General features: G+C 45.2%; 2 pseudogenes; one reads left to right on the top strand and one right to left on the bottom strand.

Annotated features, from left to right (window-relative positions):
* Nucleotides 1-25,623, bottom strand: part of LOC147000536 (kinesin-like protein KIF25) — a 52,322-nt pseudogene that overhangs the window by 10,010 nt on the left and 16,689 nt on the right.
* LOC147000537 (calcipressin-3 pseudogene) lies at nucleotides 14,244-15,006 on the top strand (annotated as a pseudogene).

Genomic DNA, 25,623 nt, shown 5'->3' with positions numbered 1-25,623 from the left:
GGCTAGGGCTGAGTTTTATCTGATCACTCTCAGCATGTGACTTCCCTCTGCCTCAGATGGTGGTGTTTGTGCTAATCTTCTCTTAAGTTAGCCTTTCTTTTTAAAATTTCATTTATACTTAAAGGTATTCATTCCATCTCATTCATCCATTGACAACAGTCAGTCCTGTACTATCACCAAATCATTTTAAGTACTGACAGTCTTGGATTTTTTTTCTGTACCTGCAAAAGTAATTTTTTGGTCAAACAAGTGTCTTCTCAAACATGATCTTTAAAGGCAGAGTGCCAGGTCCCAGATGCATTTTAAATTTATATAATTTCATGTGAGTAGGACCTGTGGCTCTGTTCCTGAGGCTTCTACAGTGACTCAAACCTATAATAAAATTTGGTTGCATAATGGAGCAAACACTGAAGTTGCTAACAGTAAGGCTTCACTGCAAGCCCCCTGCAAAGATCCTCTTCATGAAGTTCTCCCTCTGTCACACTCACTTAGTCCTGTCCATATTATTAGTCTTGTCTTGGACTCATAGGGCAAAATGAAGGGCAGTAGGCCAAGTCATTACCTTTCTGTTCTTTCTCCAAGTTCCATTTGGTTACCAGACAGTGACAGCTGAGCAGGTTAGAGCACTACTGTGTCATAGTGGACCCTGACTGCAGGTGACAGGCTTCTCAGCCCAGGGCAGATGCTGCCTTTATCTTCTGAAATTGGCATGAGGCCAATCCCTGAATTTTGTACTGTCATTCCTCAGCTGAGTTGTGGGAGGCAGACCTCAGTTTGCTTATTTCATGTGAAAGCTGACTTTATGATTTCAAGCAAACTTTCTATATGAGAAACCCCGAATGTGTGTCCAGATGATCTTTCTGTACCATTCTATTCTCTTACAAATGTATGCATCAGGAAAGTGTGCATACTTTCAAATACAACAGAGGTGTTTTCAACCCCAAAGAACCACTTTTAATAAGAGCTGTATGATAAATTGTTGAAATAAAAGCACAGCTATTTGTTATGTTTATTCAGTATTTTATCTGAAAGTGTCCCTGTAACCGGGCATGGTGGCACACACATTTAATCTCAGCACTTGGGAGGCAGAGGCAGGGGGATTTCTGAGTTCAAGGCCAGCCTGGTCTACAGAGTGAGTTCCAGGAAGCCAGGGCTATACAGAGAAACCCTGTCCCCAAAAACCAAAAATAAATAAATAAATAAATAAATAAATAAAATAAAAAGAAAAAGTGTCTCTTTGCTGTTTCCCCTGTAAGACAATAGAATGGCCATGAGAGTTTATAAAGGATTTGCTAACTTATCTTACCTAGGAGTGCAATCCCCTTGTGACTGGAGCACACTGGCAGCCTTTGGCTGTCATAATCATACATCTCAAAGAAGGGCAGGTACCTGCTGTCATTAGTGTATGGGAAGACAGATGCACAGAAGAGCCAGCTAGCACCGGAAAGTGCTGCATGTGTGTTTGTGAGACCAGGGACTTGACTGTCAGATGGGAATACATGTTGTAAGAGCAGGTTGAACAGTGTGCATTACTGTGGGGAAACACCCAAACTGCTGTTCTTTTCCATTTTACTATATTTCAGTTGCAGCCTATTTTATATCAACTTTATATCCATTAAGTGTATTTGCTATTGTTTTCAAAGTGCTGACAAAGGTTACATTGGTAAAGCCAGTATTCCTCTTCCCCATTTCCATCGGTCACTCCATGAAATGACTGAGTTGTTTCTTTCTTCTTCCCTTTCTTGTTTTTCTGTCTTTGGGAAAGTGCTCTTTGATGACACAACCAGCTGAAGACCAGGCTGGCATTTTTACAAGAGTCCCATGTAGACAGAGCTCGGTCACCTCTATCTACATGTCTATCACTTATGCATTCATCATCCCAAATGAGCACTGCAACCATGTCTCTTTTCACTACCCCATCCTAGTCCCTGGACTCCCTGAACATACTCACGGATAAGCTCATTGCCTAAACAGTCTCCTACTCATACACGGTCAAGTGTATGAACTCACTCAAGATTGCTGGAATGAACGTGTGTTTTATTGTCATGGCACAAGGTACACTGACCAGCTGGAACTGATCAGTGGGCTGGTGTGTGCCCTCACCCTCATGCCTACTGTGCTTTAGCAAGGAGGCAAAGCAACGTCCAAATCTCAGGGTGTGGGTGAAATGGAATGAGGAGTTGGGGAGTCGCTAGTCAAAGAATATAAAGTTTCAATGAACAGGGAATAACTTTGAGTAATGTTACTTGGTAAAGTATGACGCTCAGCAGTGTCCTGTAAAATTGACAAGAAACTTTAAGGGTGGGAAGGCATGTTTGAGGGTCAAAGGAATATGTGGGAAACTTTTTTGGACAAGTAAAATTTATATATTGGAATTAGTGTTTGTGTTTCTATATTTTAATTTGCTTTGGTTTTTAGCTCTGTAGAGACATCCCTTAGAAAAATAAGATTTGGTGCTGATTCAGGACCATCTCTTCCTTTGCACTCCTCCCTATTAGGGAGATTATGGTTCTGGCCTATTGTGTCCCCTAGTCTCTGAACTGTGAGGAGCAGGTGTGGCAGCAGTCCCAAGATGGTGCCCCGGACTGCAACCAAGTCTCATGACTTGCACCTGACTTCCTCATACACCCTGATTAAGCCACGTCCACTGGGTGAACTGCACAGGTGCACCATGATGCAAGATCAGACGAATGAGGAGTGATGATTCTGGCCAATGGACTGCTGTTATATGGACTGGGCTGATGGGGCAAGGTAGAGGGGTTATATAAGGGATTGCGAATGGGGGCGAGAGAGATTTTTCCTGCATGCATGTTGACAGGTTCCTGAATAAACTGCTTTGAGAAGAACGCTGTGTTGTAGCTCTTTTCTGCTGGTCGGAGACAGAAGTGACACTGTACCACTTCATTTTCTGCCAAACCCTATCTAAGCCTTCCTCTGTGCATTCCCAGGTAATAAAGTGATTTCAGACACACATATACCTATGAATTTATGATAAGCAGGATGAGGGGATGACTTGGCAAAAGAAAATTTATACTCCTAAAGTTTCATGTGATTGTGTTCCTATAGGAAATATTTCTACCTGTTTACTCACAAAACTGGGAACTAAATGACAGTCTTCAGATTGCCATAACGTTTAAGCAGTATACAGCTTACTGCCCCCACTCACCCTGTGATCCCAGGAAATCACATACAGAGCAGGTTGGGGAACAGAAAGTCAGAAGCAGCCTGTGGTTGCTTATAACCATTAACAGTGTGAGAAATGAACACAGGAGCTGTGGGGGTTGATTGAAGCACCCTACAAGACGTTATTAGTAGGCTCTTTTGAGATGGTAGAGGGGAAGGGTCTCCGTCATGGGGAGGCTCAGGAGGTAGGATCCTGACTGGGATAGGGAAAGAGAATCCTGCAGGTGAGCTGAATATTCAAGGCCACAGTAAGGTGATTTGTGTTCTACAAGCACTAAGGGGACGCTGTTTTTCTTGAGAAGGCAGGAGCAAAGTCTAAAGTTCTGGAAGCCAGTAAGCTAGCCTGGCAAAAGCTGCTGTTGGTAGGAATACTGCATGCGTATGATTGCCCAGTGAAAGTTACCCCCACAAGAATTAGCCATGCCCCTCACGAGTTAAAGCAGACATTTTCGAACCAAGGATGTGGCTGCTTCAGCATCAAGTGTTGGTGAGTGTGAAGAAAGCCAAGGGGGTTTGAAACCACCACTTTCTGCTCTGAGGGATGTGGGAACCCAAGAGACCCGGGGTTGGCTTGGTGCACTGTGTTGTCTCATCTTGAACACTGTCGGGATGGAGACCAAATTGGTCTGCTTTGTCTTCATGATCCCCCTTTGACCAGTTTTCTCCCAACTGCCCTTAAGGTTTCTTCCTCCAACTCCCACTTGGTGCATCTCTGACCTCTCATCTGCTGCTTCTGCCCTTCAGGGTCTCCTGATTGGCACCTTGTCGCATCTGCTCTCGACCAGCAAGAACAACAGGACCACCAGTTCTTCTAACAGCAGTTTATTCAGCAAGCTTCAGTCTTCATCTCTCTAGCTTCATCTTTTTCTCTCCTGAACCCTGGGCCTCTCACTCTTATATACTCTCAGCCCCCATCCACTCACAGCAGGCTACATTGCCTCACCAGGCACACAGCTTCAGCCAATCAGGGAGGCAGAGGCGCATCTCCACCAAATATGGACTTGTTTACACCGCCAGCATCATGGTGCAGCTGCGCAGCTCTCAGGATGGTCATGGCTATTTTCAGGTGTATGAGGAAGTCAGGTGCAAGTCATAAGACTTAGCTGCAGTCCCGGGCGCCATCTTGGGACTGCTGCCACACCCGCTCTTCACAGCACCTTCCTCTGCATACTGCATACTGAGCACTCTTACTATAACTGTTAACAAGCAGTAATTACACAATCCTCCTCATTGCCCTCTTAGAGCACACAGCAGAACAAGTAGGTAAAGTAAACAAAATTATAAATACCATGAATTGTAATGGTTCCAAGCAGATATATTCTGAACATTACAAGATCTAATATCAGCCCTCCACAAAAGTTAGAGTATACATGCCTAGATTGCAGGGCCAGGAAGGTCCTGTTGAACAGGGGAGACTGAGGGCTTAGAAGACAGAAGTCTCTGTGGAAAGTGATGTGTGACCAGCCAAGGATTTATGGTAAACTGGAAACAACATAGAGGCTGAGGGAATGTGAGCTTAGGCCACACAGGCTAATGGCCAATACCTGAAGTCTTTGCTTACCAGTTCGGAGGATGCTACACAAGGGATCTTAACCATAGAGAAGATGATCTCATATGCCTCTTAAAAATGAGTTTAGAGCAGGGAGTGGTTCCTGGCCAGAGAGATCAGATGACTGCATGACCAACACCTTCTAGGACAAGGCTTGGCTTCCTGGTATAACAAAAGGAGCTCTGTGGGCATTCTTCCAGGAAAACTGGTGACAGCCACAGGAAGAATTTTGGATCTTCACAAATTTGCCCAAGGGTACTTTGAAGGAAGAACCATTTGTTCTGGCTACAGGTTCTAAGTTCCTTGAGGACAGCAACAGCTCTTCCTGCTTCAAGCCCCAGCTTAGCTGTACAGAAGCTACAGCCTTGGACTGTGCCTTAGCACCCAACTCAGGACCACTTTATCTCACCTTGAGAGACAAATCTTAGTACTTCTCACCTAGTCCCACCCACCCCAAGATAGTGCCTGGCTTACAGTAGTGAGTTGCAGACTCAAGGGCAAACCAAGATGATACACTGTAATCTTTCTGGGTTGACCCCAGGACAGAGCCAGGGATATCTGTGTCCTTGAGACTGGAAGTCTTGGGCCCAAGACTTGGTCCCAGGTCCCCTTAGTTTGTAGGTAGCTGCTTCCCCAAGGTGTTCTGTGGTCTCTCTGTGCACCTTTCAAGTGTCTGTGTCTCCAGGGTTCCCTTCAGAAGGACACCAGTGACATAACAAGAGAACCCACCCTTAAGGCTTCATTGAATTGATCACCTTACAGGTTCTGTCTCTCGTGTCACCTGCTGAGAGAATAGGAGTTAATATTTCCCATATGAATTGGGTTATCCCATGGCCAATCTAAGGCACTGAAGAAAGACTTCTAGGTTCAGATGAAACCTGGTTGAACTTTCTCACTGTGCTCCATTCTAATTGGACCAGACTCCGGAAATGCTTGCAATCCAAGTCTTTTTGGCACTGCTGTGCAGCATTGGTCTAATTGTATAGTCCAGTCAGTTGGAGTAGAAAACTGAATCCATGTCATCGCATCAGAAAGAAAGAACAATGCAGTCTACTTGTAGTTGGAACCATATTATAAATAGAAAATACCCTAAAGAATCTGCTAAATCCTTTGCAACCAGTAGTGGGTTATACAAGACCAATGAATACATGCTCTGTCAACAGAAAGAAAGTATTTTTGTCTCCTAGTAATAAAGAAAAGTAAAAGTAGGGAGAAAGTTCCATGTAGACCACAATCTTTAAAACAAAATAAAAAATAATTTGAAATAAATTTGACCAAACCAATACTACAGGTATTACTAGAGTTGCTGTTATTGTTTCAAATGTAAGAATTAAGTAAATTTTATAAAAATACTACAGAGATTTTCATAATTGAACTGAAGGAATTTAGCAATTGACACTTTATAATTCCTAGGTATTGGGTTACCATAACCAATCACAGTTTAGAAGTGCCGAAAAATGCTGTCTCCAGGTGATAAGAGATTCTCTGTGTGAATATTAGGAGAGTTAATTCCCTAGAAGGAGGGACTGCATCCCTTTCTGGAGACAGAATTCCCTTCAAGAGGGTCTGAATCTCCTGCAGGAATGACAAGACCCAAAAAAGGAAAGGCAGAATCTACTGCAGGAGAGAATGATGGGATCCCTAGAACGAGGGATTTAATTTCTTGTCTGAAGAGACAGGAGCACCAGTGAGATGTTGAATCTTTAGTCTGACATTGTATTTTCAGCACAATGGTCTGAATTCCCTGACCACAGCTGGAACCCTGAGCCACCATCAGGATCACTGTTCCTGTCCCAGTTGTCTATGGAAGTTAAAAATACACTTAACTTCTTTGGTTCATAAAATCCCACCATGCTCTGTCTTCCTTCCTACATCCAACCTCCATTCCCCACTATCTCATCTTCATATAAAATCCTTTCTCTCCTTGAACTTCCAAGACTACTGATATCTTATGAGCATCTATACACACTCGAGGGCACACATACATGCACATACATACATCTATGAAGAGAGCCTATGAGAGGCTATTGGTGAAGCCTAGTTGGAGTGGAACACCCCAGTGCATTGGAGATGTCCTTAACATGGGATGATCACTAAGAACAACAGCCGAAGTGGAGTGGATCAACCTGAGCTTAGAGTGCTACAGAGGGCAGAGCTGGAGAAGTGATGCCAGCCCTTAGGAGGAGTACAAAACATCAACTGGAATCCCAGACAGTGAAACAAGTAGCTGTAACATTGAAATTGCCTTGGAGACACAAAGATGTTAAAGCTGCTAGAGCCATGGGATACATGCTGAGGAAAGCTGCTACCAGGGAGTGGAACAAGCCCAGGAGAAAGCAGTTTGTTGCAGTCAACAAAGATGAAAAAGGATTGGAGATCTGAAGACTTATTTGACATCAGCCATGGAGATGCAGAGTTTGGAATTTGTCCAGCTGGTTCCCTGTCTTTTTCTGGGGATTACAGTTAAGTGATTAGATGAATCTCAGAAGAGACCTTGAACTTTGGAATTTTAACATTGTTTAGACTGCTATAGACTATGAAGACTATATAAGTTGGACTAAACGTATTTTGCATTATGCTATGTTTAAGTATGCACGCTCCCCCCCCCCATAGACTCATGTGTTTGAACAAGTCTATGGGGGCCAGGGAGTGGAATGTGATGGCTTGTATATTAATGGAACAGGGAGTGGCACCATTTGGAAGTGTGACCTTGGAATAGGTGTGACCTGGTTGGAGTAGGTGTGTCAATGTGGGTGTGGGCATAAGATCCTCAGCCTAGTTCCCAGCCTTTGGATGAAGACATAGAACTCTCAGCTCAGCTCTGCCTGTACAATGCCTGCCTGGTTACTGCCATGCTCACACCTTGATGATAATGGACTGAATTTCTCTGAACCTGTAAGCCATCCCCAATTAAATGTTTTTTTCTACAAGTCTTGCCTTGGTCATGGTGTTTGTTCTCAGCAGTAAAACCCTAACTAAGACCAGTGCCAAATGACACTTGCCTAAGGAGAGTAGACATGGTCCATGGGTCACACTGGTGAAACCTGTACAGCTGAGGTCAGGTCACAACCATAGTGTCTTTCTATACAGATGAAAACCGACACACCTTCCATACTAGTATTTCTCAGTTGTCTCAGCCCTTTGCTTAGCTGCTTTACTTGTAGTGACTGATGAGAGTACACTGGATGATGCTTCTGATCACAGGGGATTCCAGACACCAGAATTGCCTTAAGCTCCCCGTGGAGGTTTGAAAATGCTTGGCTCAAGGAATGTCACTATTTGGAGATGTAGCCTTGTTGGAGTCTGTGTGGCCTTAATGGAGGAAGTGTATCACTGTGGGTGTGACCTATAAGATCCTTGTGGTAGCTGCCTGAAAGCCAGTTTTCTCCTAACAGCCTTCAGATGAAGATGAAGAACTCTTAGCTCCTCCTGCACCATGTCTGCCTGGAACCTGCAAGCTCCCACTTTGATGATAATGAACTAATCCTCTGAACCTATAAGCCAGAACTAATTAAATGTCTTTATAAGAGTTGCTTTGTTTGTGGTATCCGTTCACAGCAGTAAAACCCGAACTAAGTCACTCCCTATCACAGATTAGATGGTTAGATGAGTGAGGTCTAGCCCATCAAGCTCTTTTTAGAGCATTAAAACACTTCTAGTTCAAAGTTCCAAAGTCTTCCATGTTGCTCAAAACAAAACCCACATAAGCACAACCTGGTATGATCAAGTGTCACACTAGGAGTCCACTCCATTGCATCAACTTCTGCATTAGTTACCTTTGTATCTTTGGACAGAAGTGCCATGAGCAGAGCAAATTATAAAACAATGAGGCTAGTGAGACTCGTGGTCTAGAGGTCACCTGTAACCAGAGGTTAAATTCAATATCTACAAGGCATGGTGGAAGGAGAAGGAAGCTGTGGGCTCACATCTAGACTCAATTTACAAAGCAGAGTGCACTGGGGGTGATACAAATATCTAAAACCTCAAATCCCAGCCCCAGTGACATTCTTCAGCAAGGCATGCCTCCTACATCTACCCAAACATAGTCACCTACTGAGAACTGAGTACTCAAATGTCCAAGACCATGGAGGATAGCTTATTCAATATGACATAGGAATTCAGAAATTCACATCAGTAGCAGAGAGAACCTTCAATGTGTGTCAATAGGTGTTGCTGAAAAGCAAGCAAGCTGCTCTCCATCGAATTTCAAATAAGATGTGGATTAGATAAAAAAGGTAAATAGGCATCTCCAGGGCAAGAAAGCTTTGAACGTCTTTATACCTACAAGGTAAATCCAGATGTGCTGGTCAAGAAAATTACAAGAGGACCCAACCCAAATTCAAAACCTTCAGGCTTCAGGGTAAAAATACCACAAGAGCCAACAGGGACAAGGCCATTAATCAAACACTCACTCAGCAGATGAGATTATACCGAGTCATAACTCATAGACCTACTTGTTAAACAGCTTACATTCTGCAGTTACCTCTTCAACACAATCCTAAATGCTACAATCAAAACAAATAGTATCTTATTTTTTCAGCATGACTTGAAAACACTAAATACCTCTGAAGGTGGTGAGTAGAATCTGGCAGGACTTAGGGAAGTCAGCTAAGTGAGTACAAATAAGAAAACAACAAAACCCAACTTCTCAACAAGCTAGCAGCAACCTACCTGATGTCAGTGGAAAGATCCTGAGGGTTGATCAGAAGTCTGCAGACTTGAAGGACTGTTGCTCTAAAAGCTCACTTGAGGAATGAGAAGAGTAGCAACTGCAGAGTAATGTGTGGTGTGTGTGTGTGTGTGTGTGTGTGTGTGTGTGTGTGTGTTGTTTGGTTACTTTTTTGGAGACAGACTCTTACCATTAAAGTTCTGGCTGTCCTGAAGACCATGTACACCAAGGATTTGGAAGACACAGAGAGACTCTTTCTCCAAGTGTTGGGATATATGGTGTGTAAACCATCTACAAGTGTCTTTAAATCTCTAACTGTGAAGATTTTTAAAGTCTCCTTTAGCTTGCTGTAGTGATGTTGGTTCTTGAGGCAATACAGCAAGCACTGAGGACAGAAAAGAATATACTTTGAGGGTTGTCCAGATGGATCAGAATGGAAAAGAACACACTTATGATGTGAGTTTAGTTCCAAAGACACTGTGAATATTCAGAAACAAATATAGTCAAATTTTACCCTTTGTCATATTCAGTAAGGACATCAAATCATGGATTAAATTATTTTCAGTGTGGTTATCCTACACAATCCTAAGGCTGATTCCTGTGAACCAGTCTTGTGGAATAGACAGTAATAAACAGCACATCAAAAAGCCTTCAGAGCAGGAAAGCACTGGCTGCCCTTGCAAAGGATCTGGGTGAGTATCCCAGCACCCAAAAGTCAACACACAGACATCTCCAACGCCAGTTCTAGGGTACCTGACTCTCACGTGACCTTTCTGGGCATTGTGCACATACACACAGCACACATACACATGTAGGAAAACCAATCATACACACAAATAAAAATACATACATCTAAAACAAAAAATCCTTCAGAGCAGACAAACTGATTCATGCTACCCAAGTGGCCACACTGACACTTGTGACTTGAGACAGTGGCCACCTTTGCTCTTATGACTTGGGAGAGCACCTATATCAACTAACCCTCATGACAAGAGAGAGTAGACCTACTAATCCTTATGACCTAAGAGAATGGCCACACCAAAACAGGTGTCCTGAGACTTTAAATTAAATTCAAAACTGCAAATATTAGCAGTCAGTGGTTTTCTCAAAAATTCATTTTGTGGTGCCTTCAATAAATAAAAGCAAAATATAATCCCAACCTGACCCAACATAAATTCATTCCTGGAGACATTCTGACATGTACACCAACAGAGAAGTGATAGGGTTAGTACTGTAGCCTGGTACCAAACAATAAGCCTGCCCAATCAAAGATATTCGTGGACAAAACAACTTCTTTCATCTGGAACATTCACAATTGAACTAAGGCCATCTCATTCCACCTCTAAAGCTGCAGTCTGCCTCCTCCTCTCACAAGCACTCTTAATACATGATCACATGACAGCAGCCACACCTTGTGAAATGAGGTTGTTCTCAGGGTGGCTGAGAAAGTCCACTTTCTTCTGCAAGAACAAAATGACTGAAGCTGGCTTATGCATGAAGAGGTTAGTTTGGGTCAGTTTTGATATAGAAAGCTCGGGTGACCTCAATGGTCAGCCTTTCTCATCGTCCTATGTGACATCTTAGTTGGATTGTGTGTGGAAAAGAAAGATCCCATGGCAGGATGAGAAGTGAGAGTTATTTGGGAACAGTTTGGCTCTTTTCATGGAAACCAGTTTTTGCTAGACAGGATTCATCTGTATATGACCCAATCATCCTGCAGTAGGCACCATCTCTTTGTGTGTATGTGTGTTTGTGTAGATGGTGTGTGTTGTATGGTGTGGGGTGAATGTGTTTGCATCTGTGTATGTGTGTATGTGCTTGTGTGTGTGTGTTACATGTGTGTAATTCTGTGTGTGCCTGTGTGGTATGGCCTGAAGTGTATTGTTGGTACAAATGTATGTGTGTGTGCATCTCTGTTGTGTGTGTTTATTTGTGTTCCCTGTGTGTGTATGTGTATTTGCATATGTGTAGTATGGTGTGTGTGTTCCATATATGTATGCAGGTGTTTGCTTATGTATGCAAAAGTGTGTCATGACTGTATGTTCATGTGTGTGCTTTCCTATGTGCTTGTATGTATGAATATGCTTGTGTGTGTCATGAGAGTGTGTGCATGTATATGTGTTTGTGTGTATGTGTGTGCTTCTTTGTATCAGCATGAAGAGATGAAATGAAAAGATTAGATACTTTTTTCACTGCTCTCTCCCTTATGACCTCAAGTCAGGTCACTCACTGAAACACAATTCTGTCATCTCAGCTAGGCTGAGAATCTTGTAAGCTATAGGAATATGCTGATTTACCACTGTCCCTCAGTGTAGGATTACGGGCACACACAGTCACACTTGGTTGGTCCTAAGAGTTCAAACAGAAGTTTACAGCACAAGCTCCTTGGGGGATGTTCATAATCAAACCACAACAGTGACAGATCTTACCACCCTCAAGCATGCTATCTTGAAGGAGGATCCTTTCTTGATAAAAGCACTGGAGAATAGCAGACACAAGGACACTTGACATCCCTTTCCTCCTGAGATCTAGGAAGGAAGCCACACATAAGGCTAGTCTTCTCATTGAAGAGAGGTCAGTTTTGGGTTCTGTTTCTCCAAGTCTGCAGATGTCGCCAAAACCCTACCCAGTCATGTCTGACAAAGCCACATGGAAACCAATGTGTAACGGAATCCTAGTCTATTGCATCTTTCTCCTTCACTCTATCCTTTTTTATAGAATGTACATTTGCTAGAGAAATCATATCCTTTGTGTAATGACACATCCAACACTGTTTAGATGTGGCTGATTGTTTCTTCCTCAGCATTCTTGCCTGGAGATATAACTGTATGCAGGTCCTCTGGTAGCAATAGGACATGAGCCGTGACAGCTCTAGCTCTCTGTATGGCACACATTCTCAAAGATGACACTGTCAGCCCCAGCTACATCCACAGAGGAATTCATCTCTTTTCCTGTATAGGATGGCACAGTAAGTGTCCACCCCACTGGGTGTGGTGGCCCACACCTTTAATCCCAGCACTCCTGAGTCAGAGGCAAGTGGATTTCTGAGTTGGAGGACAGCCAGGTCTGAAAAGTAAGTTCCAGGACAGCCAAGGCTATACAGAGAAACACTGTCTCCAGAAGAAAAAAAAAGTATCCACCACATTGGATGGGACAAAAATCAAAGGAAACCCGCCATCCTTTACATCCTTTGCAAATGAAGTAGCTGACTCAAAGCAAACACTCACATGTGGCTAGCTGGTCAATCAGTCTACAGGACAGAGCAAAACATTACTTCTGACAATCTCAGGTGTAGATTATCATTTTCTGGTTCCAGTTCAACTATCCTTTCTTCTTTAACCTACAACCAAGGATCCAAAAGGAAAAATCCATCAATGCAGCACCTACCTGCACATACTGAAATACCATGAATGAACAGAGTGCAAGAAGGGATAGGAACCCTCTCAGCAAGGAGAAGGTCAACTGTCAACTATCAGGTTGCTCAGTCTCCTTCACATACTACAGAGACAAGACAAGCTGGCCTTAGCAAGGCCTGGTGTGCTATACACCCACATCCCATGGCTCTAAGCCCCTGTCAGCATCAGCCCCAAGGACTACAAGGGGTGCAAGTCTTACAATACAGATTCTTTATTCTTTGTTCAGTAGGATGTCAGTCAGCCTAGCTGGGAAGCAGAGAGTTTTTAGAGAGATCCATAGAAACAGGACAGCTCTAAAAAATCAAAACCAGACCCATACAAAGCCAGGTGTGTGTTTGTATGTGTGTGTGCATGTATGTGTGCCCTTGAGTGTGTACAGATGCTCATAAGACATCAGTAGTCTTGGAAGTTCAAGGAGAGAAAGGATTTTATATGAAGATGAGATAGTGGGGAATGGAGGTTGGATGTAGGAAGGAAGATAGAGCATGGTGGGATTTTATGAGCCAAAGAAGTGAACTGTATATTTAAATCCCATAGACAACTGGGACAGGAACAGTGATCCTGCTGGTGGCTCAGGGTTCCAGCTGTGGATTCAGGGAATTCAGATATTGTGCTGAAATACAATGTCAGACTAAAGATTCAACATCCCACTGGTGCTCCTGTCTCTTCAGACAAGAAATTAAGTCCCTCCTTCTAGGGATCCCATCATTCTCTCCTGCAGTAGATTCTGCCTTTCCTTTTTTGGGTCTAGTCATTCATGCAGGAGACACAGACCCTCTTGAAGGGAATTCTGTCTCCAGATAGGGATGCAGTCCCTCCTTCTAGGGAATTAACTCTCCTAATATTCACACAGAGAATCTCTTATCACCTGGAGACAGCATTTTTCTGCACTTCTAAACTCTGACTGGTAATGGTAACCCAATACCTAGGAATTATAAAGTGTCAATTGCTAAATTCCTTCAGTTCAATTATGAAAATCTCTGTAGTATTTTTATAAAATTTACTTCATTCCTACATTTCAAACAATAACAGCAACTCTAATTATAAGTGTAGTATGAGTTTGAACAAATTTAGTTCAAAGTATTTTTTATTTTGTTTTAGAGATTGTGGTCTACATGGAACTTTCTCCCTACTTTTACTTTTGTTTATTACTAGGAGACAAAAAATGCTTTCTTTTGAGGAATCCAGGGAGGGCAAGAGGCGCATGGGCCCTGGAGCTCAGGAGATGTGGGCAACCTGGCTTGGCCCTAGGTCACCGCAGGAGTCCCCGGCTGAGGCGGCCACTGTGGCAGGCAGGCGTTGAGGGCGTGGTGGCTCCAGGTGGTGAAGGTCTGTCCACCCCAGGCCACACTCATGGACACCCCCCTCCGGCCTCTCCCCTCGAGCGCACAGTATCTGGCAGGCATCCTAGAACTTTACAGAGAAGATGCTCCGAGACACCCTGAAATCTTGGAATGACCGCCAGTCAGACCTCAGTAGCAGCGACCAGGAGGAGGAGAGGAGATGGTCTTCGGTGAAAACAAGGACGAACTGGAAGAGATGATGGACCTAAGTGACCTGCCCACCTCACTTTTTGCTTGCAGTGTCCACGAAGCAGTGTTTGAGGTCCAAGAGCAAAAGTAGAGGTTTGAGGCCCTGTTTTCCCTCTACGATGACCAGGTCACATTTCAGTTGTTCAAGAGCTTTCGCAGAGTAAGGATCAACTTCAGCAAGCCCGAGGCTGCGGCAAGAGAGCGGATAGAGCTCCACGAGAGTGAGTTCCACGGCTGGAAGCTGAAGCTTTACTTCGCACAGGGGAGAAATACGAACTGCACGCGGGAACCGAGTCCACCCCCAGTGTGGTGGTGCACGTCTGTGAGAGCGAGAAACTGAAGAGGAAGAAGACACAAAAAATCCAAAACAGAAAATCACGCAGACGCAGCGCCCGGAAGCTCCCACGGCGGCACTGAGTGGGCGGCTGGACTGTGCACTCTGAGCTGCTGTGGTACCTGACGCACCTGCCCTTCCCACTACTACAGCAGCGCCTGTCTAGGAGCACAGCCCAGGGATGCTGCTGCATCCATCAGGCAGTTGGGCCAGCCTCCCCAGGCCAGAACGTGGGATTAAATAGCAGATTCGGCCAGCTGTTTGAAATTCTGAACAGTATTCTCAATGGCACTTTAAGTGACAAGGTTAGCCCTGACCATGTGGCACCTGTCTCCTCTCCCAGAAATATTAGTTCCCTTGAACCTGTAGAGCATTGGGTACCACAGGCCAGAACTAGAGTCACCCAGTGCATGCCATTGTTACAGATTTAAAAATTAGTCTTAAGATTTCAGTACTTTGGTGTGGGTATTTTTGTACAGGTGTGGCAGTGTCTTAACTAATATATCGAGCAAAGGCTGAGTGTTGTTGAATAGACATGACTTTTTGTTGTTGTGGTTGCATGAGAAGAAACCTGAGATCCAAAATCATTTGTAGAAGTCATTTCTCTCAAGTATTTTTTCACTAGTTTTGAGGATGAAAGGCCAAATGACTAAGATTGTTAGATCCAGATATCGTGGGCAGATGTGCTCTTGGCTCTCCTGTCTGTCTGTCTGTCTGTCCTGCCTCTCTTGGCAGTCAGTGACAGTGATGTACAGGACTCTGCTCCCAGCTCAGCCCTTCCCAGCCTAGGCTCTGCTGGAGGAACCCAGCCTTTGCCAGTGGGATGTGTCACCGGCAAGCTTGGCTGAGGACTACAGAGTTGGAGCCTGTGCAGCACCTCTTCAGTTACTCTCTTGACCCTCCTAATGCTGGCCTGCTACTGCTTGAGGTTTTCTGTGCTGTGCGTGTAATCATGGATGTTAGTCGGTCTTAACTTTAGAAGATAATGATAAGACTTTGTGAAGACCGCTTTAAATTGGGAGAGCCAGTTTTCTTTTGTTTTCTTCAAAGACAGGGTTTCACATTGTAGCTCCTGGACCTCAAGTCCTCTGTGATCCTCCTGCCTCAGCTTCCCAAGTGCTGGAATTAGAGGGGTGAGCACCATGCATTTCAAAGTTTTCCATTCAATTATTTCAGCTGTTCAGAAAGAAAAATCACCTGTCCTTTCCCCCATGGATTAGGGAGAGTAATTATTCTTTTGGGGGTGTTGAGTTTGGTTGTTTGTGTGTTTGTTTGTTTGGTTGGTTGGTTTTGAGATAAGGTTTCACACTGTAGCACATGCTAGCCTGTGACTCATTATGTAGCCCAAGCTGGCCTTGAGGCCCAGACCACTCGCTTTCCTCAGGCTCTCGAGTGTTTGGATTGCAGGCATGGGCTTGTTGTAGTTCATGCTTCCCCCTTTAACAAACATTTCCACCTTTGCTTGCAGTTGGTCCTCAGGTAGAATTGCTTCTTACACTTGAAGATGTGTTGTTGGGGCCTCCATAGGTCACTCAGCATCACTGGTCCCTTGCAGGCTTTCCTGCCTTTGAGTGCTGGGCTACAGGTACATCAGCTGCTCCACTCATCTGACTGTTCTTGCACAGCAAGTATTCAGAGCTGGCTGGCCTAAGTGAAGGGGCTGGGCATAGAACAGAGAGGAACATAGCTGCAACTGCAAAGAAAAGAACGTAGAGAAATGAAGCCATGAGAGCCGTGTACTTTGGATGACATGTTAGGACTGAGTCCTTTTGTGGTAGGATTGATTTCATGAGCATGCATGCATAAACTCACACTCAAACACTCGCACACAGGTGCATTGTCTGTCCTTAAAACAGGGTCTCATGTAGTCCAGGTTGACCTCAAACTTGCTGTGTCCCAAGGATGACCCTGAACTCCTGCTCCTCCTGCCTCTGTCTCATAAGTGTTAGGACTGAGGGTGTGTGCCACCATAGTGACAAGAACAGGAGAGTGTCCCTTGCCTTCAGGTCCTGTCAAATGCTGAATTCTGCATTTGCCATTGGGAACCCTCCGTGCAGATTCAGTTGCAGATTAGGATTCCACCCGCACTGGTTTTTAGATCCAAGTCATCTGTCAGATAAAGTGAGTTTTGTTTTGAGGTGACAGCTCAGTGTGGCCCAGGTTGGTCTCAAACACCAGGCCTCAGTGGGTCTTCCCACTTGACTGGATGCAGGCACACACCGCTGTAATCCTGAGACTTTGGAGGCAATGCAGTAGATCAAGAGCTCAAGGTCATCCTTGGCTTACAGTGCTTTGCAGTGCTGAGCTCAGCAGTTTGCTTCATTTGATTGTAAGGTAGAACCTAGCTGCCAGCAAGTGTGTTCTCAACAGTTGGGGAGTTTGTGTGTTCCCTGTTATACAGTACCTGTTATCTCTAATTTTCTAAGTGATCATAACCCAGTTTTAAAATTTGTCTTGGCTTTCATTTTCTACCCGTCAATTAAAGAACATCTTTTTTTTTTTTTTTTTTTTTTTTTTTTAAGTCAAGAAGTTCAAATCTGCGTACTTGATGTTACCTTGGCCACTGGCAGTTGTGTTGCCACCTTATCTGGGTTCCGTGGATAGTCACATTCGTGCTACCTGTTAGAATTTACATGTTAGAATGTAAACAGTAGTGAGAGCAGAGCCAGGCTCAAAGGATGCATGGAGTTAATGATTCTCTATAGAACGTGTCCCTCTCCCACGGAACGTGTCCGTCTCCCACGGCTTAGAGAATCAAGTACTATTCCAGACTAATGGTGGGCCTGGGCATACATTTTTATGTAAACTATTTTTAGACTCAAGGATTTGGTTTTCAGAGGAAAGCTTTCCGCATAATTAAACATGGAAGTGTCCTGGATTCTTTGATGCCTTGGGTTCACACCTACTTGTATACCTTCTTTTCTATGGAGCCCGAGACCTCACCTATCAGGTGAACACCTTCTGCCTCCCTCTGCATTCCCTAATACATCTGTCTTCAAGGAAACAGTTGTCTGGGTGTGGTGGCCCTGGCCTGTAATCTCAGCCTGCAGGAGACTAAGGCAGAGAGAACAAGGAGAACTAAGGAGAGAACAAGGCTAGCCTGGGCTACATGAGTCAAACCGTCTCAGAGTAAGGTTTTTCCTTTTTCTTGGTGTGACAGTACAGAGCAACTGGGAAAATATTTACTTCTAGCCAAGAAGTCTGTATTCTGGACTCATTCTACACAACTTAAGTACACAGAGAGAGTACGATGTATGAACCTTGAGCAACCACATGACAAATGACTGTTGGGGTTTCAAACTCCCCTCAGAGTGTGATCTCCAGAAAAGCCATCCCTCTCAGAGTGCCACTGTTTCCCTCAGTCTTGAGTAGAGTGCAGTTCATAGTCAGGATTACCATGTATTCAGCACAGTGACATATGCTGTTCTCTCAGCACTTGGGAGGCAGAGGTACCAGGGCTTGGCAAGCTTAAGGCCAGCCTGGGCCATGTACCAAGACCCTGTCTAAAAACAAGGGGATTCCTGGGTGTACAGGTATCCCAGTGACAGATAACAGCGACTGTGCATCTTTGTCCATGGCTGGGAACATGCCATATTCCCTGTGGTTTCTGGTCAAGGCTAGAAGTGATCCCAGGTATGGTCAGCATGCAGACACCACCTACTCAATCGGGTTAGCGCTTTCTCTTGGAAACCTGCAGTTCTTAAAGTGGGTCCTGAGACCCTTGCAGGTCCCACGTGGCCTGGCCGGATGTGCGTTTATGACACAAGGGGGATTTCACTGTAGTATGCTCGCTGCACATGTGGAAACTGGTCAGTGAGCCTCGTCCGTGTGTCCTGTGATTTCAGTATCGTTGATCTGATGGGCCATAGTTCATTATCAGCTTCAACTGTCCTGTATCCTGAGGCTTTCAAACATTCCTTGTCCTGTAAGGAGGTGACAGAGGCAGACTGTGACCTGGAAGACACTTGTGGTTACCTGTAACAAACGTTGATATTGAAACTAATAAAGAGTTGTTGTTTTTTTAAGTACAAAAAATGTTTCTTTCTGTTGACAGAGCACGTATTCATTGGACTTGTTTCACCCACTATTTGTTGCAAAGCTTTTAGCAGATTCTTTAGGGTATTTTCTATTTATAATATGGTTCCAACTACAAGTAAAATGCATTGTTCTTTCTTTCTGATGCGATGACATGGATTCAGTTTTCTTCTCCAACTGACTGGGCTATACAATTAGACCAATGCTGCACAGCAGTGCCAGAAAGACCTGGACTGCAAGCATTTCCAAAGTCTGGTCCAATTAGAATGGAGCATGGTGAGAAAGTTCAACCAGGTTTCCTCTGAACCTAGAAGTCTTTCTTCAGTGCCTTAGATTGGCCATGGTATAACCCAATTCATATGGGAAATATTAACTCCTATTCTCTCAGCAGGTGACACATGAAGACAGAGCCTTTAAGGCGATCAATTCAATGAAGTCTTAAGGGTGGGTTCTCTTGTAATGCCACTGGTGTCCTTCTGAAGGGAACCCTGGAGACACAGACACTTGAAGGATACACAGAGAGCCAACAGAACACCATGGGGAAACAAAAATTTACAGAACAAGGAAAACGGAATACTACCTAGATTAAGGGAAACAACTGGGGGCTCCGATTATATGCTGTGGGATACGATCGTTGGCTAAATTTTAGAATTTGCCTAAAGATTGAGAGTCCTCCTCCCAGGCCGGTGGGCCCTAACCTAGTTCTGCCTAATCCTCCCCCAAAACCACTAGCTCCCCCACCTCTGCCAGTCCCATTACTTCCCACTCAAGTCTCTGTCTATAGTGGTGTAACCCCTTATCAGGAGACCACCACACCTCTTCTTTTGAGAACAGGAGATCGTATGCTCACTGTGCTAGACAGGGCCTTCAGTGCGCTAAACCACACCAACCCAAATGTGACCCACTCATGTTGGCTCTGTTTTGCCTCTAGTCCTCCCTATGAAAAAGGCATAGCCCAGGTACGGTCTTACAATCAGACCTCAGATCATTCAGCCTGTTCCTGGGGACATAGACATAAGTTGACCCTCTCCGCAGTTTCTGGAGAGGGCCTCTGCCTAGGTAAGGTCCCCCAGGGACATAGATCCCTCTGTAACCAGACCATCTCCACACTGTCCATGGATAAAGATCTATACTTAGCTCCCCCCTCTGATACTGTATGGGCCTCTAATACTGGGCTCACTCCTTGTATTTCTACTTCTATCTTTAATGCCTCCAGAGATTTCTGTGTCTTAGTCCAGCTAGTGCCCTGGGTTATTTATCATGAGGACAGTTATTTTCTTGATGAGTTTGACCACCAGACTCGGTACAGAAGAGAGCCGGTCACCATGACATTGGCGGTCCTATTAGGTATAGGGGCTGCTGCTGGGGTAGGTACAGGCTCAGCAGCCCTGATTCAGATGCCTCATTACTATGATGAGCTTAGGGCAGCTATGGATGCAGATTTAAGTGCATTAAAACAATCTATCTCCAAGCTTGAAGAATCTCTAACTTCTTTGTCTGAGGTAGTGCTACAAAATAAAAGAGGATTAGATCTGCTTTTTCTAAAAGAAGGAGGGCTCTGCTTGGCCTTAAAAAAAGAATGTTGTTTTTATGTGAGTCACTCCGGGATAATTAGAGACTCTATGTCCAAACTCAGGGAGAGGCTAGATAAGGGCAGGAAAGAGCAAGAAATTCAAAAAGGATGGTTTAAAAGTTGGTTCGACAAAGCTCCCTGGTTTGCCACCCTTGTGTCTACATTGGGCGGTCCCCTAATAAACTTGTTACTTTTGCTCACTTTTGGACCTTGTATTCTTAATAAGTTAGTGACTTTTATAAAAGACAGGGTTAGTGTTATACAGGTAATGGTGCTCCCACAACAGTACCAGACTTTGCTGAAAGAAGAAGAGGGGTCGCTCTAAGATTAGAGCTACTCACAAGAAGAAGTGGGAAAATAAAGAATAAAAAAAAAATACTGACTGCCCTGAAAACATGGGCCCCGGACCCCAGCCAGATGGCCTAATTCCCTGGAACTTTTGGGAAAAACAACCACAAAATGTTTCAATGTCCCAGGTGCCTTGAAGTAAATATCTGCCCCTAGAGTTCCCCTATTTCCTCTCCGATCCTCCCCCTAGGTTGTGTTTTTTGCCTTTATAAGCATGCTGGAAAATAGGGTCATCGTCAGACTCCTCTACCCCTGCGTGGTGAATGGGTCTCGACCTCAACATGCTGGTTTGTGTGCCATTAAAACCTCGTGTGTTTGCAGCAAGCTTGACTGTTGTGGCTTTCTGGGCTCGCTATCCCTAAGACTCGAGTGAGGGTCTCCATTTGGGGGTCCAACAGTACACCTTCCCAGAGCTCATGATCTGTACCTGCTTAATGGCCCCTGGACCTTCTTGACTAAGGTGAGGAAAGGAGACCACAAACAGCCCTATCCTTTTCAACAGCAACACTGTCCTGCCAAGGTGGAGGCAGCATCCACAGCCTGAGAAGTGGGGTAAGTGTTCTTTCCCATTGCATCCAAAAGGGGTCTTGTTTGCATAGCCAGTGCCAGTATCTCTTGTGAAACTGAGCCATACTGCTAGGGAGATCCCTGTGTTGTTTACAGTACTGCTAAGCTAGACTTGGGAAGAGGAACTAGAGACTTCCTGCAGTAGCCTGCTCTGGCTCTGTGGAACCTAGGCTGGCTTTGCAGTCAGAGGGCTCCCTCTAATGCCCAAGTCGCACCATGAAACATCCTCTAGAAAATAAGACAGGAGTCCAAGCGGCTTCAGGGCTAACATTGACACTGGTTTCTCTCAGACACTTTTGCTCCTGAGAATCCCAGGCGATGAAAGCCAGGGACAGGAAGAATTGGACCTGCCCCATGCCCAGACTAGTGTCAGAGCTGGTTGCCCATCTCCTACCAGTGGGCAGACAAAACAGAATGATATGGTGGGAAGATGGGTTGAAGGCCAAGAACTGCCTTGCCCTGACATGGACAAAGGCTGGTGGTGCTAGAATGCTAGCAAGCCACCTTCAAGGCTGGCTGACACAGAGAGGACAGCTGTACAGATCTTCTCTACACCACAACGTCCTGCAGGGGTGGATCTTCACCTGGCCAGTACAGGGAGAAGAAGCTAGGAACTTCATTCCATTGAGAGGAGTTAACTTCTTGAAAACCAGCAGCTCCACCAGTGTGCAGCCTCAGGTGTCGCTGTGTGAGCTAGTCATGAGCTGTCTGGATGACTAGGCAGACATACTGGTCACCTATGTGGTTGTCCTCTGCCTCCCCAACCTGCAGAGAGATATAAGAGTGTGCTGGTAGTCCTCCTGCATATGTGCTTTCAGTACTCCTACAGCCACAGAAGCCATCTCTACCCAGACAGTTCTAATTCCTGCATAGGCTATCTATCCTGGGCCTGATAGGCCATCCTGTTGGTTTGCTCGGTCTTATGTCTCACAACACACTTACCTCAAGTTTACCTCGTGCTGATTCCTTCAACCATCCCAGCATTCATCAGCTCCATATAACACCCTACCTTAGAATCGCTGATAATCCCTGATACTTTAGGGTTTTTTCCAGGCTTGGCCGAGGGCTCTTGAGTACCTCTGAAACATCCTAGATGTTCTATGCAGCCTCCATGCATTGGTATATGACCTCTTTAGGTCCCCACTGGAACCAAGGGATGCTGGCCAGATATGAATTCTCTCCCCATTGTCTTCTTTTTGCACTTATATCTTTCTGAAATGGCTCTAGATATGGTCACCATACACTACCCTGGAAGCATCTGAGAATTTAAGAAGGGCCACCTTTCACTTAAACTTATCCACTGACTGTCTGGGTTCCATCAGCTGACAGTTGTTCCACATTGATGGGCAAACTTATGCTTTTCAGCCATGACAGACTTAGCCATGACAGGCTTTAGGCTCTGCTCTGAAGGCCCTACACATACCACAGGTAGTAGAGTCACACATATTGTATTATACCTAGGTTTCACAGGGCCTCTAGTGTAGTCTCTCTGGTGCCCTAGAGTTGTGGGAACTCAAGTTTCATAGGTCCTGAGGTGTCTGGTAGCAGCCCTTTATAATAAGAGGTAAAGAAAGGTGGAAATAATATCCTGCCATTTTGCAGGTCCACCACTGGAGGGTGCAACACTGCTATGCACCTGGTGAGCCACACAACAAGTCCACTCACTAAGGCTATAAGCCTGTTACAGAGAAGCACTGCTAAACCCAGTGTTCCCAAGAACCTGGCTGTCCCCCCAGGACTGCCTGTAAAGGATTCTCCAGGACCCTTGAGGACCCAATTTGGAAATCTTAGGTGGGCAGGGTGGGAGCCAAAAGGACTGAATGGAATCCTTAGCTGGGATGTGACCTCTGGCCCCTCATTGAGATTAGCATGACCCACAGTTCTGCGAAGGTCTCTGGGTGGCTTCTTTAAAACGGGGGAGGAGAATATAGAGGATGAAGAGGAGACAAGTAAGCAGGGCCAAGACAGCATCACTGCCCATCCACACTGCTGTGGGCCCATCCTGTCCTGGGTCCTCTCCTGCCATAACTCTGAAGTAGGAAACAAATACCCCTCCTCATAAAACTGTCTGAGATGAGGCAAGCTGGTGATCTGAACTGTCAGCCAGAAAGACATGAGCTGTCTGTGACATACACCAGTGTGCAGGATCCCAGATGAGCCTATCTCACTAGTGAGGCCATTTCCTCCCCAGAGACAAAGATAGGAGAGGCAGAGTTTGCCTGCTCTTGAAAGCTGAGCTCTCCCTACCCCTGCAGACACAGAAATGGTACCTTCTCTGTGCCCATCTATAGTGAGTCCAGGGAGCACCCAGTGACCACACTCATGTGATTTCATACTCTGGCAGATAATATATACTGTCACCCACAGAGTCTGGATTCAACTTCAGTGGCCAAGGCCAGCTGATTTTGTCTGGACAAGACTCTGATTAGGAGGCCACCCACAGTGTTAGTTACACATTGCTTGCCGCTGAGTGGCCTTCAGTGTAGCCCTGAGTGGTCATTCCAGACTGAGCCTAGGGATTCAGATTAGCACTGGCCAGGTCAGGCTATTTGCTACCTAGTCCTATAGCTCCCCTCCACTGTAGAGCAATGTGTCCTGGCTGCTGCAGCTGCTCCAGGAACCACTACATGTCCTCCCACAGAACCTTGAGGTTCCTGTGGGCTCATCCACAGACATCTCACATTATCCCTGCTGGGAGTTAGGCTTGATGCCTGCTGTGTGGGAGCTGCCATGGCTTTTGGAGCAGAATGAGAGGCAGTGGAGGAGATGCTGTGTGATGTTCTTATTGTCCTCATTACCCAGGGAGTTCCTGCTGCTTGCTTCCAGGTCCAGGTTTAGCTCCAGCAGGTCACTGTATGGGATTCCTGATAGTTCTTATTCTCTGTGTGAAAAGCAGCACAAGAGCTCGTGTTGGAGGAACATGAAGTACTCCTGTGTTCTGGGAGCCAGTGGTGATCAGTGTCCTGCCACTTTTGAGATACATCGGGGCCTAAGCGCATAGAGGAAAGCTGCATCCTTGGACAATGAGCTCTGCATTCCCATGACAGCTAGGCAACCACGAATAGACTTACTCCCCTGCAGGCTCCTAGCATCTCCTTTGATGTCTCTTCTGGCTGTGATTCGCTTAGCTACAGAGCCATCCTCAGCAGCCCTGGTGGTCTGTCATGCAGGACAGGAGCAGATAAAAACAGAGCCCATCAGTTGCTTCTGAGGTTGTATGGTCCTGGAATATGCACCTGGCATCCTTGAGGGCCTGCATGTAACATAGGCAGAGAGCTCTTCTTGGTCATGGCTCACTCCCTCTCCTTTCTCTCTCCCTCTCTTTTCCTCTCTGTCCCTCTGTCCGTCTGTCTCTGTGTCTTTCACACACACACACACACACACACACACACACACACAAACACACACACACACTCACACACACTCACTCATGCAGACCCATAGACATCTGTGCACACATATCCATGAAGACACATAAAAACATGTCTATACAGACCCATAGATACATGCACACACAAACATGCAGATACACACAAACACATATCCATGCAGACACTCTGCTATACACACATATGCACACATTCGACCATGAAACACACATACACACACACACATACACACACACACACACACTTACCCATGCAGACCCATAGACATCTGTGCACATATATCTATGCAGACACATATGAACATGTCTATACAGACACATAGATACATGCACAAGCAAATGTCCATGCAGACACTCTGCTATACAAACATATACACACATACAACCATGAAACACACACAGACACACACACAGATACACACACACACACAGTATCAGTAGCAGCAGTACAATAGGGCAGACTCAGGGCAGAGCTGTGTCCACCATTTCTCTGAGTCAGTATAGTTGGTCCACATGTTTTTGGGTGTCACATCTTAACCATATAAGTACTTGTCATGATGTGTCTGTAACCATGAACTGGCAATCACTGAGCTTCCAGATAAGGGTGGGCATGTGTGCAGAGCACTGATGGGTCTCCTTTCAACAAGGATCCGCAAACCAGGAGGAAGAGGACCAGTTCTGTGTAGTGTCACATTCCTGAATGTTTGCTATTGTGGTTATCTTCGTGCTGCTGTTTGGAATAGGCCTAGGCTGTGCTGAAACCTGGTCCCATGTTCGCAGGTGCTCATAGAAGTGCACACTTGGATAAAGCACTACAGTGGAGGTGAGCCATAGGACCAGTTCTGTGGGTCATGCTAATCCAGATGAAGGGCCAGACAGAGGTCACAACCCAGGTAAGGACTCCATAGAGCCCTTGTGTCTACTTGCACCCTGCCCACCTAAGATTTCCAAATTGGATCCTCAGGGTCCTGGAGAATACTGTACAAGCATCCCTGGAGGTACAGGTTGAGAACAGTGTGGAGCTCTCCA

Source organism: Mus caroli, unplaced genomic scaffold (assembly GCF_978045245.1).
Source record: "Mus caroli unplaced genomic scaffold, Mus_caroli_1 scaffold_18, whole genome shotgun sequence".
Classification (NCBI taxonomy): Eukaryota; Metazoa; Chordata; class Mammalia; order Rodentia; family Muridae; genus Mus; species Mus caroli.
This window is presented reverse-complemented; position numbering and strand designations above follow the sequence as displayed.